Source organism: Haemaphysalis longicornis, unplaced genomic scaffold (assembly GCF_048455015.1).
Source record: "Haemaphysalis longicornis isolate Haplotype H1 unplaced genomic scaffold, Haemaphysalis longicornis Haplotype H1 scaffold_4, whole genome shotgun sequence".
NCBI lineage: Eukaryota > Metazoa > Arthropoda > Arachnida > Ixodida > Ixodidae > Haemaphysalis > Haemaphysalis longicornis.
Window position 1 is genome coordinate 212,077,104 of NW_027526361.1, and position 21,542 is coordinate 212,098,645.

The window sequence follows — 21,542 nt, forward strand, 5'->3', positions numbered from 1 at the left end:
ATGCGGCTATGTATTAATTGGTAAATAGCTTGTATACAACCGGCAGAAGGCTGATGGGTCTGTAGTTCTAAAAATATTTGTTATCTCTCTTCTTGTGAATTAAACTATGTTGACGTTTTTCCAGGCTTTTGTTACTTTTAAAGTCTTTACACGTACTGAGAATATTTTAACAACCTTTTCTAGAATTGTATCTCTACCCTCTTTTAGAAGGTCTGTGATTATGCTGTCGTCGCCTGCAGCTTTCCATTTTTTCGCGCCCTTGAATCCCATTTCTATTTCCTCTTTCGTTACTGGTGGAAGGTCGCAGGCAACGCTTATAGCTTCGGTACTTTCTATCGCTCCAGCGTCGCTGGCCTGCAGATATGTGTAGAACCATTCTGCGATTTTTATTATCTTTTCCATATTTTGCGTAACGTGCCATGTTCATCTTTATGTGTGTATATTCTGTCTCTGCAAATAGCCGGCTTCCTCCTTGTTGCCTTCAAGCTTGCTCCTCTTTATAAATTTTCCTCGATGACCACCATGTTGAGTGCACGAATGTCATTTGCTTTACTTTGTTTATTAATTTTGACCGCTCCACTAGTTCAGTTTGATCCACCATACTCGACAATATCATCTTCTGGCTCTGCGAAATAAGTTCCTTTGTTTGCTTACCTAGTTTTCCACTTTGCTTGCTACATTCTTCTTCTCCTGTAGCCGCTGCTGACTCCATGATTGATGTTGTTAGGTTATCATTTCGAGCCCCCACACAGTCTTCGCTCTGACTGACTGTCTAGAAGTGCGAGCCTGTTCTGAAGGGTTATATTAAACTCATGCATCCTGTGACTTACTGACCTTACGTTGGGCTTCTTACTTTGTTCGAGCTTCCTTCTTTCATTTTTGAGATTTAGCCTTACTTTGCACCTGACCATCCTATGATCCCTGCCCTGCATCTTGCTTAGTACATCCACGTCTTGCACAGTACCTTGGTTGTCACTCTGAATGAAGTCAATTTTGTTTTTTGTAATACTGTCAGGACTTTTCCAAGTCGATATCCTACTCTTGCGTTTTAACAAGAATGTGTTCAGTAATTTGAGACTATTTCTCTCTGCAAATCCAACCAGTGTGTTACCTCGACTTTTGCGAGTGCCTATTCCAAAATTTCGCACCGATTGTTTTCCTACTCTCTTTGACCCTACTTTTATGTTAAAGTCTCGCATTACAAAAGTGCACTGTGCAGTTATCTTATTCATTACTGACCATACATCTGCGTAGAAACTATATTCGGCTTTGTCCTCATAGCTAGGTGTAGGCGCGTACGCTCGTATTATCTTTAAACTGTACCGCTTGCTACGCGGGATTACAACGACTCCAACTCGTTTTTTAACAATCAGGAATTCTTCCACATTCCCTGCTATTATCCTGTTGATCAAAAATCATCCGGCTCCTATACTTCTAACCTAACTTAGCCCTATAATACCCCACTTAACTTCTTTGGCTTCCTCTAGTAGTACAGCCAAGCTATCCTCGATAGAGATGGTTTGTGCGTTGAACGTTGCCAAGTTCAAGTTCCAGAGGCGGCCTTCCGTAGGCGGAACTGTTCCTTCCCCACCAAAAACAATCATTTGTCTCGTCTTCTGCAAGCGCCCACGTTGAGGAATATAGAATTGGCTTCTTATATTTCAACCTATTAACACAGGGTTCAGGAGCGCGATTCACCAAAAATACCCATTCTTTCCCGAAGAGCAGTAGGGATGATATTCTGTGGCGTCAGGGCGGAAAGGCTTCGGCATGATGCCTTTCGGGACTTGCGTCCGCGAGCTTAGGCACCTACCAAGTGATTTCTCAACACAGCCCCCATTGGCCCCCGATCGCAAATCCCACCCTAAACTCTGCTGGGAAATCAGGTGGGCATCCTGGGAAATCAGGTGGGCATGGTGATCAATACTGGAAACTTACCTGGGCAACGTTTTTAAAGCTGGGAGTAGGTGGGAATAATGGCGGTAGGTTAGGTGGGCACCTCGGCTATCCTGAGCAATACTGGTGGCCTTACTGGTCAACGTGACCCACCACAACCATGCTGGCGTTAATAGTGTTGACTGATCGTCTGCGATGGGGACGCCCTTTTTTCTCCTTGGCAATGCACACCGTCGTTTGCCGTTAAAATGCGCTAACAGTAAATAGTGCCATGAGCGTTCGAAAAAAGCGGTATAGACATCGACAGCGCCCATGCAATTTGTTGTGAGCGGAGCATGTTTATATTCGCACGTAAAGTATTTGGAAGCTTAGGCAGTGATATACCTCCAGGCCTAGAAACGATTCTTCACTTGAGTAAGCCGACCTGCGTGCGCACAGGCGCGCATAACGCAACATATCTAATATATGAACTACAAGATGATATGCCGGGCTCTGCATGTATACGAAAAGATGCAACACTACGAAGCCAGCGAGAGAACCGCCACCGTCGTTCCTAGCCGTTGTCGCCTGCAGCCCCCGTCACGCCATAAATAGCTCATGGAACACGTACTGTTTGCTTACAGAACAGGCTCTCAAATCCTGCTGGATGTCAGTGACACCTGACCTTATCGTTCACCGACAGCTTAGGCGTCCATGACAATGCTAGAGTTTTATTTATTTTTAACGCGTTTTGAACGGCGCGCGTAACTCGACTCAGTTGGCCGCCGGCAGGGGGGCAGCGCGACACAAGACGACGGCGGCGACGTTTCGGCGGCTCGCTCGGCTCCCGCCGTCATGGCTGGGTGCAGTGGTTCTACGATTCGTTAAATGCTCAGTGGCGTGAAATTTCTGGTTACGTGAAGACTATGGATTTATCTAACGGACGAACAAGTATGGCTGGTCAGTTAAGGTAAGTGAAACGTCGTTTACTAGTCCTGTGTATTTAACGGAGCACTGTTGTCGAGCCGGTGCCGGCCCTTAGGACTGACGTTCTGTGTGTGCAACGTATCGCTCGCGTTGGTGTGCGATATTTATCATATCGGCGTTACGCAGATTTGGCATTTGACAAGCGACCTTTTCCGTCTTGGCACGTATGTTAGCAGCACTTGCTCCAAAGTTTGCGCCTTGGGTTGTGCGAAGTAGAATCATGTGTCATTAGTCAAACTGACCGCACCGAAAACGCTACCGCCTTGTCCTTCGCTATGAGCCACCCAAAAAATACCACTCCCCTCCAGCCTCCAGGTTATAAAAATAATGCGTAGCTGTGTAATCGGCTGAGTACTCTCTTTAGAGGAATTTAACACTAACAAAAAAAATGTAAAACGCGGGGTGTGCCTTGAATTCAGTCTAGAGGCCCCCTAGCACGCTCCGCACTATGAATGTTTCAGTATTAATGTGTTCAATTATGAGCGTGAATAGTGTTGTGCGTCCGTCAGCCCCCTCGGGAAGATGCATTTATACGAATTTTTATGCTACCACGTTGAAACATTGCGCGTATCGTGCCTCGTCTAGACGTTGGCGTGCTACGGACGGATAAACAGCGTTGTTGTAACGAGGTGGCCGCTGCCTTGCGCGTGCTGTAAAGGTCGAACCTTTTTGTAAGTGGCAATAAAATGTGCGTTTAGACTCTCCATGTGGCCTTCTGGTTCTCCCATGCCCATCCAAAGTATCATATTCCCCGCGAGGCACTCCTTTCATTTCATCCCTAATTTTGAAAACTTACCTTGCAGAAGCGCAAGTGCTTCAAAAGAGCATGCCTGTTTTATGTGCGCTGGCTTTTTCTGTAGTGATCCGCGGCCATTGCAGTTCTTCTGATAGATACAAAAAAGAAAAACAGTAGTGTCGATATTTCCGTGAATTTTACGAAACCAGGGTGGTTTAAATTGGGAGGATCCCTCAAATTCGCGCATCCCGTAGTCTAGGTGCAGATTCAGTGCGTGGAACCCCCAAACTAAAAAAGCGGTTCTCAGTTCTTTTTCATGGAAATGAATGAGCAGCTGCTAAATGTCTTGTGGATTCCATCTGGGAACGTTTTACCTTCAGACAAACTTCGCTGATACGTAAAGCCCAAGTTTTGCACCCCTGTTTACAACACTTGTGTGAACAGACCACATTCCCGCATGCCTCTACACATCTTTCGAGTGGCGTAGCTTCTGAATGCGCAGAGCGTGTATATTTCAAAATAAATGTTTGCCTTATCATTTTATTTTTTGTGCTATCATTGCGGTAAATGTTACTGTTCTTACCAATAATTCTCGGAGAAAAATTAGGATCATTTGAAATATTGATTGCTGATTTTCATGTCCCGTGGTTTTTGTCAGTTACAGCACGTTTACGCGCAGCCTAATGTTGTATAGGAGTGATTTTCATAATCTACCCTACAGTGGGCAAGGCAGCCTGGTGATCTCTGCGATTCTGCATTTTTGGGTGCACCGGGTTCGAGGAAAAATGACTGCGTCTGGCATGTTGGTTGATAATAATATTGCCGCGAACCATACATTGGGTTTGTTTATTTGTGTTTTGCTTTTACCGCCCGGCTGCGCCGGTCTGTGTTATCTCTGCGCCAAGGGAAGCGTGTGTTCCATTCTTTCTTTCCGTGCCGCATGTGTTATCTGTTGTGATAGGGAGAGCATTCCGATCTAACGTGAACAGCCCAGAATAATCTTCTTGGATCTACTATGTTCTCGATGCGAATCGACGTTTCGAGAACCACGCGCGCCAAAAGATAAAAAGCCTGCAGTGCGGACGCCGGGGCATTCGATTCGACGTCACTCGCCTGTGCAAGTCACTTTGTTGACCGCTGCTTCGCCGCCTCTGTATTCTTTTGAGTTGTTAGAGGGGAGCACAAGTTCGCTCCAATAAACGTGTTTCTCATTCGACACCACTGCACCGTCCTTGTCTTCGTGACATCTGGTGGAGGTGCGGGGTACGCACCCTTCATGCCCACTACAACCTCGAAAAGCCGCCAAGCCAGTCCAACAAGAGCCAGCCCCCGCCTGCAAGATTTACCGCCCGAGTTCGGTCTTCTGCCAGAAGGGCCGAAGAGAAGGAACGCTGCAACCAACACCATGGTGCAAGAAACAACGTGGCCAATCATCCTGCAGCAGCCCCGAGAACCGCCATCGTTCCGGGGAGCCCCCGCTGAAGACCCCGAAGAATGGTTGGAGAAGTTGGAGCGCGTCCGCATCTTCAACAGGTGGGACGATGAAGAAACGTTCCGGCATGTCTTCTTTTACTTAGAAGATGCTGCTCGAACTTGGTTCGAGAACCATGAGAGCTCTTTGACCGACTGCACTCAATTCAAGAGGGAGTTCCTTAAGACCTTCACTACCGTGGTGAGAAAAGAGCGAGCTGCGCTTTTGCTTGAAACTCGAATGCAGCACCCCAACGAAGGAGTCGTGATTTTCGTTGAGGAGATGAAGCGACTTTTTCGTCGTGCGGACCCTGAAATGACCGAGGAAAAGAAGCTCAGGTTTCTAATGCGAGGAGTGAAGCAAGAGCTTTTTGCTTGTCTAGTCCGTAACCCTCCGAAGACAGTGGCCGAATTCGCGTCTGAGGCGGCCGCGATGGAGAAGACGCTAGAAATTCGAACCAGGCAGTACGACCGCCCTGTCAACGCGCTGTTCTCGGAGACCATCGGTGCTGCAAATGGAAGCTCCGATACATTGCGAGAGACCATCCGAGCAGTGGTCAGGGAGGAGCTTCGGAAGCTTTTTCCAACGACGCCGCAACCTCAAGTGGCTTCCCTGACCGACGTAATCCGAGAAGAAGTCCAAAACGCACTGGGAACTTCTACGCCGTCGGAAGCACCCCGCGAACCACAAGCCATGACCTACTCCTCGGCTGTTCGTCAACCCCGCCCTGCTCCAACCCGTCGTCAAGAGGCTGAGCCATACCGCCGTCCAACGCCGCCCGCCCGACGCCCTGTAGACCAATACCAGACGCCAAGGAAGACCGACGTGTGGCGAACGCCCGATAATCGCCCGCTGTGCTACCACTGCGGAGAGGCCGACCACATCTACCGTCGCTGTCCCTACAAGAGGCTCGGTTTGCGAGGGTTCTCCGTCGACGCCCCACGCCCCCGATACGGCCAGCGCCCTGCTGAGATCGAAGAATACCTCTCCAACACCAACCGAGGACCAGCCCGCTTCAACCGTTCACCGTCGCCCTACCCGTCTCAGTCACCAAACCGCCGCAGCACTGCTGACTTCTCACTTGGAAGGTCCCCCAGCCCACGCGGGGAAAACTAAAAGCAGCAACTTCGGGAGGTAAAGTTGCACAACGGCGGAAAAATGAAAACCCTCCAACGACGCAGCGACTCGCTGAAGACCATCATTCACGACATGCCCTCATCCCGACGACCCGACCTAGCCCTAACGAGACTCCTGAACACGACGACAGCTACACGGCGCGACGCGTACCCGACCTGACCAAGACGTCCGTTGAGAAGACGACGACAACGACGATGCACAGTGCCCGACCATCAACACGTACAAGCAGAGATACGACGCCCCGACGAACCCGCAACTCGAGGACGACTGCATCTGACGTCAAGGTGTCCATCGACGGCTTTGACGTAGTCGCCCTCGTAGACACGGGAGCTGACTATTCGGTAATGAGCGGACCATTTGCGTCTAAACTGAAGAAAGTTATGACCAGATGGGACGGTCCGCACATACGCACAGCAGGAGGCCACCTCGTGACGCCAAGTGGAACGTGCACATCGCGCGTCACCATAGACAGGACAACGTACCCTGCGGCGTTCGTCGTTCTGCCTAACTGCTCCCGCGACGTGATTCCCGGAATGGACTTTTTGACGGACAACGGCGCAATAATTGATCTGCAGACCAAGTCGATAACATTTTCCTCCAATCACTCCACGACGCCGCAGCCGAACCCCCAACCATGCTGCTGTCAGGATCGCCGACGATCACATCACCCTGCCACCCCGCGCAAGCTTGATGATCGCCGTCTACTGTGAGGATGCTGCTTCTGACATCGACGCTATCGTAGAGAGTGATCGAAGGTTGCTTCTCGACCGCGGTGTCTCCGTCGCAAGAGGCATTGCGCACTTTAAGCAACGCCAATCTCACGTTTTGGTCACTAATTTCACCGAAGAGTACCCGCATTTAAACAAGGGAGCTGCAATTGCGTTCCTCGAAGAAACGCAAGAAGCAAATGATGTGATCGCAGTCGCCGACTTTGAACGCACACCCGTAGAAACATTCAAGCTCCCGCAGCCATTCGACGTGAATCCGGCGCTACCGCAAGAACAACGGAAAAAATTATTGGCTTTGCTGCGTCGCTATAGCGAATGTTTTTCGTCGAGCGCAAAACTACGTGAGACCCCTCTAGCGAAGCACCGAATAATAACCGAAGATGGAGCCCGACCTACCCGACAGTCACCGTACCGCGTCTCTTCACACGAACGGGAAGCCATCCGGACTCAAGTCGACGACATGCTGAGCGATGACATTATACAGCCATCGAAAAGCCCCTGGGCTGCGCCCGTCGTACTCGTAAAGAAAAAAGACGGCACATTAAGGTTTTGCGTTGACTACCGGCGACTGAACAAAATCACGAAAAAGGACGTGTACCCCCTCCCCCGAATCGACGACGCCCTCGACCACCTCTGCCACGCGAAGTACTTCTCATCGATGGACCTGAAGACCGGCTACTGGCAAATTGAAGTGGACGAGAGAGACCAAGAGAAGACTGCATTTATAACCCCAGACGGCCTATACGAGTTCAAGGTGATGCCGTTTGGGCTGTGCACAGCACCAGCGACGTTTCAAAGAGTCATGGACACTGTGCTAGCTGGCCTTAAGTGGCACACCTGCCTCGTATACCTCGACGACGTAGTGGTATTTGCCCGGACTTTCGACGAACACCTTGCAAGGTTGGAGTCTGTACTCGAGGCCATTCGTACGTCGGGGTTGACGCTGAAGCCTGAAAAGTGCCGTTTCGCATACGGGGAACTCAAGTTCTTGGGCCACGTCGTCAACGCCGCGGGAGTCCTACCTGACCCGGCAAAAACTTCAGCCATTGCGAACTTCCCAAGGCCAAAAGACAAGAAGGGCGTGCGGAGATTTCTCGGGCTGTGCGCATACTACCGGCGCTTCGTCGCAAACTTCGCACGCATTGCAGAGCCACTCACGCGCTTGACGAAAGATAGCACCCCTTTCAGCTGGGAAAACGACCAAGAAAAAGCATTCGGCGAGCTGCAAAAACGCCTGCAAAGCCCGCCCGTGCTCGCTCATTTCGACGGAAATGCCGAAACGGAAATGCCTACGGACGCCAGTGATATAGGCTTGGGTGCCGTCCTTGTCCAAAAGCAAAGCGGCTGCGAAAGGGTAATCGCCTATGCTAGCCGTGGTCTGTCGAAGGAGGAGAAAAACTATTCTGCCTCTGAGAAAGAGTGCCTGGCTATTATATGGGCGATTTCAAAATTTCGCCCATACGTGTATGGAAGGCCATTCAAGGTTGTAACAGACCACCATGCGCTGTGTTGGCTCGCCAATTTGAAGGACCCCTCTGGCCGTCTTGGGCGGTGGAGCTTGCGCCTGCAGGAGTTCGACGTTACAGTCGTTTATAAATCCGGCAGGAAACACTCCGACGCCGACTGCCTGTCCCGCGCCCCCGTCGACCCACCACCACAAGACTCTGATGAAGACAGCGCGTTCTTCGGGATCATGACGGAGAGCGACCTAGCCGCCCAGCAGCGTGCCGACCCCGACTTACGCGTCATAATCGAGTACCTCGAGGGATGCAACGTTGCCGTTCCTAGGACCTTCAAACGCAGTTTACCAGCATTCAGCCTGAGAAACTCCGTCCTTGTGAAGAAGAATTTCAGCCCCGGAACAAGAGCGAATTACCTTCTCGTCATCCCCGCGGACCTTCGTGACGAAATTTTGGAAGCGTGCCACGACGACCCGTCTTCCGGACATCTGGGCACAGCCCGCACTATCGGAAAAATCAAGGCGAGGTACTACTGGCCCGGCCTTACCTCTGACGTCACCCACTACGTCCGGAGCTGCCGTGACTGCCAGCGACGAAAAACGCCGCCGACAAGACCCGCCGGACTTCTGCAACCGATCGCCGTCCCATCGAGACCATTTCAACAGATTGGAATGGACCTTTTAGTCCCGTTCCCTACGTCACGATCACAGAACAAGTGGATTGTCGTAGCGACAGACTACATGACGCGCTACGCAGAGACCGCCGCTCTTCCGAGGGGGACTGCACAAGAAGTGGCGAAGTTCTTTATAAGCCAGGTTGTGCTGCGACATGGAGCCCCGGAAGTCCTAATCACAGACCGCGGAACGGCATTTACTGCGGAGCTGATGCAAGGAGTATTACGCTACAGCAACACGGATCACCGAAGAACGACGGCGTACCACCCCCAAACGAACGGACTAACAGAACGTCTGAACAAGACAATCGCAGATATGCTGTCAATGTACGTTGACGTTGAACATAAGACTTGGGACGAAGTGCTCCCGTATGTCACGTTTGCGTACAACACGGCTATCCAGGAGACGACACAGCTGACGCCGTTCGAGCTTGTCTACGGTAGAAGGCCGACTACGATGCTCGACGCCATGCTTCCGCACGTAGAAGACGACGACCTCAACGCCGACGTCCACGGATATCTTCAACGTGCGGAGGAGGCCCGCCAGCTCGCTCGAGTTCGTATAACGGACCAGCAGCTGGTGGATGCGGGCCGCTACAACCTCCGACGCCGAGACGCCGAGTACCAACCAGGGGATCGTGTGTGGGTTTGGACTCCCATCCGACGACGCGGACTCAGTGAGAAGCTCCTGCGAAGGTATTTCGGACCCTACCAGATTCTACGACGTGTTGGCCAACTTACCTACGAAGTGATCCCCGATGGTGACTCCGGCACATCACGACGACGCACGCGGCCTGAAGTCGTCCACGTGGTTCGCTTAAAACCTTTCTACGGACGATGACGAACTTTTATTTTCATTTGTTCGGACTGTCGCTTATGTTAGCATCGGGTCGATGCACTCTTAGAGGGGGGGGTAATGCCGCGAACCATACATTGGGTTTGTTTATTTGTGTTTTGCTTTTACCGCCCGGCTGCGCCGGTCTGTGTTATCTCTGCGCCAAGGGAAGCGTGTGTTCCATTCTTTCTTTCCGTGCCGCATGTGTTATCTGTTGTGATAGGGAGAGCATTTCGATCTAACGTGAACAGCCCAGAATAATCTTCTTGGATCTACTATGTTCTCGATGCGAATCGACGTTTCGAGAACCACGCGCGCCAAAAGATAAAAAGCCTGCAGTGCGGACGCCGGGGCATTCGATTCGACGTCACTCGCCTGTGCAAGTCACTTTGTTGACCGCTGCTTCGCCGCCTCTGTATTCTTTTGAGTTGTTAGGGGAGCACAAGTTCGCTCCAATAAACGTGTTTCTCATTCAACACCACTGCATCGTCCTTGTCTTCGTGACAATATGCATTTTGCAGGCCATTGGCCGCTTGCAGGCAGAGAAGTTGCTCTGAAGATAAAGAACGGGCACGACGTACTCCCAGTCAATGGACGAGACTTCTCATGGGACGTCGAGTGTGTTCGGGCCTAGTAAAAAAATGGTGACCACATTGCTTTTCTGCAGTTCTGAATTGTCCTGTATTATGTGCCTTCTTCAATTTCAGTAAGCTGAATTTGCCTATATGAGTTTAAGGATTGTTTTAAAAACATTTGAGCCTTAGCAGTGTTACTACTTTGCTTATAATGTTTTGACACAGATAAGGTTGACCGATCAGATGGCTAGGTAACATAACGAAGTCTAATTTCCAAACTTGCACCATCTTTGCACGCATCTAGATAAGTTATCACTGCTTTCATCATATTGCTGCCTAGAACTGTTTCAGTTTGTAATTAAACATAACGAGGCTTGGTGTTGGCTTTTGGCTAGCGTGATGGTGTCTGCGTATTTACTTCGGGGTTTGTTCTTATGTTTTGGCACATCTTACAGCTTTTTAAGCCTGCAACACTGGTTGAGCAAAATAGTGAGCTTGATGTGTTCAATTTATAGTTAGTTTTCTTACCCTTTGAACAGTTTGGTTCCACCATGAACATGCACATAATTTAACCGCATTTTGAAGCAGAAATATAAGATGTTACAAGTGTCAAGTAAAAAAAGATGGAGGTAGTCTTGTAATAGTTGGCTTTGTCCAAAAAAACGAGGAGGAGAGCCGTCACGCTACCACAGGCCGAATTGGGAGGCTAAGAGGTGTTGACGTACCTAACTAGCTTGTAATTATAATGGAGCTATAACTGCAAATTAGTTTTATGCATGACTAGGATGGCATGCACTTAATGATGGCTAAACGAAGTTATCGTTAATCTTCATGTGAGTGACCGCAAGCCTTTGAACTATAGAGAACAAGTTGCCAGTGGGTTATTCAGGATTAAGTGTTGCAGGTTTCAGGTTTTACATTTGAGCTGATGGGAACTGAGGGGCTCTTGGCCATGGCACGTTTTCTTATTTTTTCAAAGCAAGGCTTCTTTGGGCTTCATAATCACCCATGGCAACTTAAATTACTAATGTGGATGTGTGCCCCCTCTCATTGAATGGTTAGTCTAGCAGCAGACATCACATCTGGAAGTGCGGTGAAGCATGGTGATGGTGATGAACAGTAAAAAAGAAAAAAAAACATAAGATGGCCTAACATATTTTTTTTCTACCGGGCCTCTCTTCATTAATGATCTCCACGTGTGCTCTGCTGGTTCGTTATGTCAGGGTGACGTGGGCATCTAAACAAACATGCTTATTCTCATCTCAGTGCTTAGAAAGCTTTTGCTGCTTTCCAGCTCTGCACTTTTTCCTCCCCACTTGTTTGGCAGTTCCAGTTAATTAGTACACGTGGACATAAAAAAAAAGCTTGCGAAGAATCGGACAAACATATTTGACACTGACCACGCTGCAAGCAAATGGTTACCAATGAGGGAGTAGAGGAAAATAACCTATGCCGGCTGCAGGCTAGTCTCGAGAATGTGCACCTGCTTCCAGGGCTTTCTCGTAAAACAAATTGGTGGCAGATGTGCGGTGACAATAGAATATGCTACTAAGATCCACTGCACTTCTGTCCTGATAATTAGTGCCTTCTGGTGCACAATGCAACAGTTATTGCCCATAATAGCATTGCTTGGAGCAGCCAGCTAACCACACGGCTAACCATTTTTCTTAGGAACCTACGGGGACTTTCAATGCATTGCATTGGGCCTTTATGTTTGTATTTGAACTGTTTCAGTATATTGAGCCTGATCCTCATTTGTATCTGCTTTTAGCAGTTGCAGTGCCGGTGCGACCACCACCAGGTTCGCTTGCTGGAGGAAAGGTGTTGCTGAAGCTGTGGTGTCCCCTGTTCCCTTCCTCCTTGAGCCAGTTTTGAGAATGTTTGCAGCTGTAGATGGACAGGTAAGCAGAATTTTTTCCCTTGTCGTTGCTGTACACTAATGAATCATAAGGAGGCAAAAAATAGAATTTAGTCTGCAATTTAAATCTCGGCAGCACTTTTCTTTTAACTTACAGCTTCAGCTGGATGCATGCACAGCACTCAAGAGCAAAGTTCTATGAACAGTTATTTCTTAGAAAATATTGGTTCTTAAAGTACAACTGCACTTGAATTTTTGGCCATGCAAGAATGCTGTCTAATAGTCGACATGAAAAGAACGGTAGCGTCAGCAACTGGTTTAAAACCTGATTGCACTCAGCACAGACGGTCCAATAAATTGGGGTTTTGGTAACCGATACTGAGAACGGCAGCCGCTCCCGACAGCCTGCAGATACGTGCCGGAAGTGGCTTGTTTCACACTTTTCTTTCTATGGAAGAACAATACTTTGTCGTGGCTAATTATGTCCAGTGAAAAAGCAGTGAAAAACGTGTACAGTAAGAAGTGTAACGTGTTCCTTCCACACAAGTCGCAGTAGACAATGTGGCCTGTGTACTAGCCTTGGCGCTTCGAGTTTACGAATAGTGGCCTGATTGCAGCAGCTATTTGTAAGAGATGAATGACCTGGTTTCAATCGTGTACGCATAAAAATAACCCGCAAGAAGCAGTAATACAGCACTCCAGAATTTTACCGTCGCACATTTCAATAGCTGTCCTGCAATAAGCTATTCTATTAACACTGTTTTCTCAGTTGCATGTGCTCGGTTATGGCTTACTTCAAAAGCATTAAACAAAAATTTTGCGTAGATTAGAATTTATTTTAAGAAGCAGATTTGGTTGTTGCGGATGCGGCTTGCTACATTATTGTGTACGCGTAGGCCCGGCCAGAACTGGGAGCGCTGAAGACCAGCCGCCCAGGTGGGCAGTCGTGTTTGATCAGCCATTTCATACTCGTGGTGATGATGGCACTGATGATGATGATGGTGCTGGTACAAGACTTCCCCCCTGGTGCGCAGTGTGATAAATAGAAATGAAAGCACGTTATGGTCAATCTGCCAGTATATACTCATAGACACGGGAATGCTGGACTACGGACTGGCTTTCATGCAGCATTTCTCTCCCATGCGCGCTGTTTGGACAGTGCAACTGTTGTAGCTGGCTGTAATGTGTGGCGCTAATGCGTTTAAAATACCAAAAAAATGCCGAGTGCTCGTGAGCGTGTGCCTCGAGTAACCGCCAACTGACCCCTGCATGCAGAGTGCCTTTAGCAAAAAAAAAGAAGCAAAATGTTGGAGGAGTGCTCGGGTTGCCTAGCGACCAGCAACGCCACAATTGCTAAACACCTGCTCCATGAAACCTCGACGCAAATCGAGGAAAGCAGCGCATGCGTCGTGCACGTAAGCACACCACTGCGCCCCAGCTGTTGTCAAGTGGCGCATGCAGGGCTCGTCAAAAGGACCACGACGATATTTTTGCATATGATGACTACTACTACCACAGTGCAAAGCATCGACGGAACATGTAAACAGACAATTTCAAACTTGTTCAAACGTGTGCTGCTGGGTTCTGCAGCGTTCGCGTAGAAAGAAATCCTGCAGCTTCACTATGGCTCAATCCTTGCATGACTTAGTGCAGTGATAGAAGACAAATGTCGGTGAAACATTAACATTAATCAACTTAATTAGCATCCCAGACACCAGACCATACAGCCAAATGGTTGAGAGCAAAAGAGTTCAAAAAGTTCCTTAGCAAACGATTGTCCCTCTGTCCTCTCCATTACCCTTCGAGCTGCATTAATTGATTGTATGGTGTATTCGCCGACGCTACAAAGGCGATGAGGCACACTGTAGTGGAGGGCTCCAGATTAATTTTGACCACCTGAGGATCTTTAATGTGTGCCAAAATCTTGGAACATGCACGCACTTATGCTTTTCACCTCCAATTAAAAAAGTGGCCACCGCACACATTAGGCTTAATTGCAAAGTTGGTTGGCACGCATACGTTGTACATTCTTTCATCACTGAGTGGTCATTCCTCTTTTGGGGTTTAATGACGACACCAAGCAAAAAAAATTGCTTCCAATCCACGCTTTAAAGGTGGTTGGAAAGCAAAGCTGTAAACGACACCCACAACAATTGCCCATGCCGTCACTTGAATTCACAAACGTGGCAGTGCAAAGAGTGAAACCACATATTCTGCCAGCCGTTATCTGGAATTCACGGGGGCGGCGTCCCGATAGCAGCAGTGTTGGCCACGGCCGGGCTAGAGCGCCGGACGCCGCCGCTGTATCCCGGCCGTGCGTCAGCAAAAAGAAAACGGTGACGAGCGTCTTTCTAAGGGTGAGACAGCGGAACCTCGTCATTCTGATGAGCTAGCTAGGGGCTACACCACCGCACGACACAAGCGCAGACACCGAAGCAATTCGGCATGTGAGCTTAGTGATTCCCATTTATACCGATAACTAGTTAGCTTAGTAAGGTTTAGAATTGCGAGAAAGCTGGGGGAACTTTTATAATCGCTATTTATCAGATCCTGTTGATTCTTCTGCCTTCTGTAATGCCTGTTAAAACATACCCAAATTTGTATTCAGTAATTTAGAAAACAGAGTCCCATTCGTGGCAAGCACTGCGCAAAAGGTAGCGTTTCTCTAGTGACCAGATGTCTGTAAAGGGGTCTGTACATGTTGATTTTCTGCCCTCCAAACCAATCCTAAACGTATCTTTGGTGTATGACCACTTAATTCTGTCGGATCTGGGAGGTGCTGTAGAGCAAGGAAGCGTGCAATGTACGCGAAGCTGCACAAGAACAGGCCCAAACAACTGTCGCTAAAGCAGATGACAAAGCCAACGGAATGGTTTTGCCAACGTGCCCGCCGGGGTGCACAGCTCCGAAAGCAACTCCGGCGTTCGGGGAATGCTGGGTAATAGCGCCCTTCACCGCTCTATCTACACAGTGCTCCATGAGTGAAAAGGGCCCTCCTTCCCCTCCTCAGCCACGTTGGGAGTTTCTTGTTGCGCACTCCACGAAGAAACCGTTGGCTGGTAGAGGCAGAAAGCTTTCTTTAAAACTTGTCCGCATTTCAAAACAACTACACATAATACTTGGCCGAGTTTCCAAGCATAACCAGGCATAATCTTAGTTGAACCAAAAATAATCTAGGTGGGGCGGCCGGCTTTGCTCTTTGCCCATCTACGCGCCACTAGGGTAAAATTGGTCGGGAATCCAACCCATGCCCTTGTGCTCGGTAGCGCAACGCCTCAGCCACTGAGCCACTCGGCGGGTGTGTGTTATCTTTTGGCCTACCAAAACTTGGTTCGCAGTGGTTCGCAGCCATGACTGCCACAGAGACCCCTTCTTGACTTGCGAAACAGTGGGGACCCCCACGATTGAGCATATGTTGATCGGTGTCATTATGTCAAACAATTTGTACTTGTATGTCCAAGTCTTTGAACAGTTATATGCTGCCTTAGGTAGGCCTTTTTATCTCTTGTCATAGCTGGCATGTTGTGCGGAAAGAAGGTGTTAAAATATGCACTATGCAGAGAAACTAAACATACATGTAATGCAGCGAGGCCACCTTTTTGCATATCAAGAAAGTTGTGGCAAAATCTAGAAAACAGTGGCAGGGGAAAAGTTTTGAAAGAGGCTTCACGGACCCCTGAAGTGCTCTCGCGGGCCCCCTTGGGGTCTGCGGACCCCCATTTGAGAACCAGTCGTATAGCATGTTGCAGAGCACGACAACATTTTTTTGATCAAAACTTTGAATTTATGTGACCAGTAAAGTTTGGTTACATTATTTAGCTTTCTAATAAAGTAAGGAACAACCTCAACACAGGATATAGTACTTTATACCTGATTCAAAGAGCGCAAGTTGGTCAGTTGGGATTTTAAAATTAATTGCTTTGTTTTCTAATTGCAAGTGCAGATTGGTCCAAATGTGGATGTGCCTGACGAAAAATGGACGTGGCTGATGCGGAACACATCCTATGGAGACTTCTGCCTCGATCTGGCAACCCTACAGAAGCGGCGGTACAGGATGGACGGGGCAGACCTTCTACAGCATGGCATGGGCGATAGAGAAGACAGCATCTTTCATCAATGTGGAACTTGAAAAAGTATGTGAACATCTATATTATCGTGCGCTTTTTAAAAAAAATAGGTCAAGATTATATTGTCAATTCATGTAATATTTAGAGCATATAAGATGTTTCCAACTGGCTGACACGCCGGTTTTGAGTTGGTATTTTTACTGGGGAATAGGTATTATTATAGAAAACAAAACCTGTTCCCAGCTCTTCAACTTGAGTTCAGGCTGAGGGGTAGTTTCTAGTTAAAAAATGGGAGGGGACTTCAGACATTTATGATTGTAGGAAATAACACGCTGGAAAAGAACAGGACAACAAAAAGGGGCAGAACACTTGTCCTGACTCGAACTAGTGCTTATTAGGCAACAGAAAGAATGCGCATATACATGCAACTACGCACCTGCACAGAGGGAGAAGAAAAGACGGATGCAGCTTTGCATAGGATAATGCGCTAAAAAGACAAGAAGTTGGAAGAAAAGGGGTGTGGAGAGGGGCTGACAAGTCACGTGAGAATATGGCCAACTAGCTTGGCTTTTTTTGTCGGACGTAATCGAGGTCTGGCTTACGCAGTCACCTTTATAGACCATAATTGCCTGGCTCTCCTTGGGCGCAGCATTTTTCCGTGATCAGTGTGCGGCCATGCAAGCACTTTGTGGGGGAATGTGGGCACGCCAGCTTCCGCCCCCGCAGCATGGCATCGCTCGCATCGTGGACTGCATATCGTGCGTCTCGTGTGGCTTGAAAATTGGTAAGCGCCTTCCCATTTGATGTATCATGCCACAGTTAGCTTGTTCACCAGAGAGCACATTCAAGGAAAACGAGAACTAATTCTTATGCGAGGCTTGACCATGCTGCAGAGACTGTGAATGCAGTGTGTGGCATGTTGTTTTCGACAAAATCATGACTTGTGTGGCTCTATTTTGTAGTGCCAGTCTTCTTGATGCCCACTGTTGTACCCGGGTTATTACAGCCGCTTGCTTTCTTTTTAAATCCCACCTCCAAGTCACCATGCCCTGCGTGAAATACACTATGTATGGAAGCTAGCCGTTCAAGCATGACTGCGCTGCTGTTGACTGCACTAACAACCAACACAACTGGAAAGTCTTCATGCAAGAACTAACCCACAGAAATAGGTGTATAGATATCGTACGATGGTGCAAACACACAGAAGCATAAGGAAGAAAAGACACAGAGCTTGCATGTTTTTCCTTCCTTCTGTCTGTGTGTTTGCACTGTTGTACGAAATAAACTTAAGCCAACTCCCCCAATTTAATACTTTACTCAAGTGTATACATGTGCGAAGTCTATAAATTTTCTGGAGGCTTGCAGCGCTGCGCAAATGGGTCTTCATGTTAAACCGAAAGTACTTCCTATCCAGCAGCTTGGCACGAGCAGCAAAAAAGAAAAGGTGTGGCACGCCAGTTTAGAAAGCCCATTTATTGACCTAAATGCAGTTGCAGTCAGAAACTCAGTTTTTCTAGAAGTTAGCTGTGTTTATTTTACGAGGCCAAGGTCTGCGAAAATTAACCCTTTGCTTGCGTTGCAGCACGGGTATATGAGAAGGGCGAGTGTGCAGCTACTCCCTCGAGTATGGCAAAGTCACCTACAGGAATTGACCACAAAAGGGTAGTGCAGCAAAATAGATCCTCACAGGCCACAATTTGAGCGAGAATGATTGACAGCACGCTTGTAAATACCCAAAGTCAGCAATGGACGTCAAGGGGGTCAGTAACAGGTTTCTAGAAGAAACATGCAGCCACACTTTTTTGCTCTTTGTGCCAAACTGCTTGATTCAGTGTTTTCAGTTCAGCGTGATGACCCATTTGCACAGCACCGTGAGCCCCAGGAAAATTTATAGGGTGATTAGACTTCATGTACGAGTAAACCAGTGAATGACACACTTGGAGTGAAGTAAGGAAAAATACGCAAGCGATGTGTGTCTTTCTATTATGCTTCTGTGGGTTTGTCTCATTGTATCACTATACGCTTATTTCTTCAGGATATTTTTGCACTAATATTTTGTTCTTGCATTGCTTGTTAGTGCAGTCAACAGCGGCGCTGTCACACTTGAACGGATGGCCTCTGTGCATGTGAATTTCTGTCTGAGCACGGGACTTGAACGTGGGAATTAAAAAGACGGCTAGTAGCTGTAAACACCTGGGTATAACAATGCACATTAGAAAGACTGGCACTACAAATTGTGGGCTAACGTACGGGATAGCAGAGGACCCCGGCTAGCTTCACTACAGAAAGTGCTACGAGCCGTACACTAGCCCTGAGGAATCCAAAGACTCGCGCACGAGTTCCGGTTCTCAGAGGCTTTATTGCCTGGCAGTTACAGGGCATATACCAGACAACATGACTGTCGCTTGTGGGGAGACAGTGGCTCCGTTTGCTCGCTCAAGCTGCGGGAACCAGACCTCGATAACGGTCATCACGGCTGCGGGAGCAGGGGAGGCATACCGTGCACCCGATCAGGGCAGAATCTCAGCAGTGTCCGTGGAACAAGCTAGGTTCCCGTCATCGGGGCATAGCCGACCGATTCCGACCAAATCGCCCAGTCCTTACCCCGCGCCCTCGCGCACAGATTCACAGCGAGCCGGTTCGGCGCATCGCTAGGGGTCACGAAGAGGTCATGGCTCATGCGATGCGCCGGCCGCCCAAAATGGCGGCTCCTGGTTCGCGAAAGCACGTGCAGGCGAGGCGTAGGGAAACACGGGTCCCCACAAAATCGAACCACACAGTTCGTGATTTTGACGAGAACGCGCAACACCATTCATTCACGACATGCGACACGCTGTGACACACTGCACCTGTGTGCAGCGTGGTCAAGCCCGGCATAAGAATTAGTTCTCGTTTTCCTTGAATGTGCTTTCAGGCAGTAAGCTGTGGCATGATGACACATCAAATGAAAAGGCATTTACACATTTTCACGCCATATGAGACGCACAAAATGCATTACAACGTGAGCGGTGGCATTCGGCTGGGACAGCGGCTGGTCTGCCCGAAGTACCCACAGGAAGCAGCCGGACGGTGCAGCCCAAGGAGTGCCGGAATATTTTGATTTATAAAGGTTAATGTTTAAGGCTTCTACTATATTTCTAAGCATCCGATTTCTATGCACGAAGAGCCCCTCATTATCACCGAGTCGAGGTTTGCATGTACACTTTTCTTCACTGTGCGGGTAAATTTGCATACGTGTGATGTTTTATCATCTGTGGATGCTCTTTTTTTAGCAGCCCCCATCTGCCCCACGTACACTGTTATGCAAGAGAGCAGTATCTGGTAAACGACACGCATTTTACAAGGCAGAAAAGCACGCGTGTGCTTGACTTTGGAAGTTGTAAAACTGGCGTTATGTGGATGCTTTTTGTTCACCAACGAACAAAGCCTGCTTATTTTGTTTTTAGCTGAGAAAACGATTTGCACGCCATATCGAGACCCCAAATTTTTCAGCCCATGTGCCATCTTGTGCATGTAGGGCATGACCGCACGTTTCACGAGTTCCTTTGCTGAGTTGTCTTGCCGTACATGCACAAAACGGCACGCAGGAAAAAATGTGGGGTCCCTATATAGTATGCAACCCTTTCACTCAGCTAAGAACAAAATAGGCCGGCTTTATTTTTTTTATTGGTGAACAACAAAAAAACGTTCACATGGTGTAAACACACGTGTGCTTGTTGCCTTATAAAATGTGTGCCGTTTACCTAATACCGCTATCTTGTGAAGGAGAGTACATGGGGCAGATGGAGCCCTTCTTAAATGTAAGACTAGAAGCGCACTCGGGGACGATAAAAGATCTCACGTACGCTATTTCACCTGCAACTTGCAACAAGTGTGGGTGCAAACCCTGTTTCGAAGATAGCAAGGGGCACTTCGAGCTTAGAAATGGAACGGTTAGGGAGACACTAGAAGCCTTTTACGTGAACATTTAAAAAGCTGACTGCGTAAGCCACACCTTGATTACGCTCCACAAAAAAGAAGCCAAGATTGTCAGCCATATGCTCAAGTGATTTCTCAACCCCCGCTACACACGCTTTATCCTGTGTTTTCTTGTTTTTCAGTGCAATATTGTTTGAAAAGGTGCATCAATATTTTCTTCACCCTCTGCGCATGCGCGCACCTGCATGTGTTTTTCCATTTTGCTAATACAGGTGGCGGGTCAACGCTCGTGTTAGGCCTCTTACTGTTATTCTATTCCTTTCCACGCCCTGTGGTTTTAGTATGTTAATGAAAGGCAGAAAATATTTTTGGTGAGAACTATATTTCCCGTAGTTTTTTTTTGTCAATGGTTTTCACTCGTTCATCCTTAAACCAGGCTGAGTTCATATATCAGAATAAGAAGGCGACTTAAAATGTTAATAAGAAGGAAAGAGGACATTTTATTGCGAACAAACAAAAAATGGAAGGTCTGTGTGAGTTTCCTTGACCAGATATGTGGCCTGCCTTCTACTTTCAGAATCCCCTGGTAAAATGTGCGTCAACTATGCCCTCAAGTACCTGTTGAGGTTATTTACAGAGGCGAGCCGCCGTGAAAAGAGGGTCTGCGCACAATAAAATGAAGCTGTGGTGTGAGCGCACGGTTTTGCATTACTTTTTCCACATTAAGCAGCAAAAGTGTCCCGGCAGCCACGCATTCTATGCATATTCTGTCAAGACGGCTGCCATTCCAGAAAAATTCACGACCCACTATTCTCCCTGTGACGCCTATGCCCGCTAGACGGGTATGCCGCCATCTGTACCACCATGCCCCCCAAGTGACGCCTAAGCCCGCTAGACGGGTATGCCACCATCTGTACCACCATGCCCCCCAATAGTGCCCGATAATGCCCGCCAATGCCCGCCAGCGGCGTGCCCGATAGTGCCCGCCATTTGGCATGGCGGGGTCTCCACTACAATACACCACTATTTTGACCGGCAGCAGCTTCCGCTATGCCCGGCGTGGCGGCATTTCGGACAGGGGGGGTGTGTAGATCCCTAGTTTATTGGGCACCCCCTCTTCGATATGTCAATGTGTCAATTATTGTGTTAAACGTCTGGGCGGTCTGCACGAGCCACAAATTAAAAGATCATTGAAATGCCGCGTTACCATCTACAGCGAGAC

At 48.4% G+C, this 21,542-nt stretch overlaps 1 long non-coding RNA gene across 1 annotated transcript; it reads left to right on the forward strand.

Annotated features, from left to right (window-relative positions):
- The first annotated feature begins 2,671 nt into the window (after positions 1 to 2,671).
- Positions 2,672 to 16,484, forward strand: LOC144180758 (uncharacterized). Its single transcript, XR_013324543.1, has 4 exons — positions 2,672 to 2,845; positions 10,424 to 10,546; positions 12,249 to 12,378; positions 16,279 to 16,484. It is a non-coding gene; the product is annotated as an uncharacterized LOC144180758 (long non-coding RNA).
- Positions 16,485 to 21,542: the final 5,058 nt, after the last annotated feature.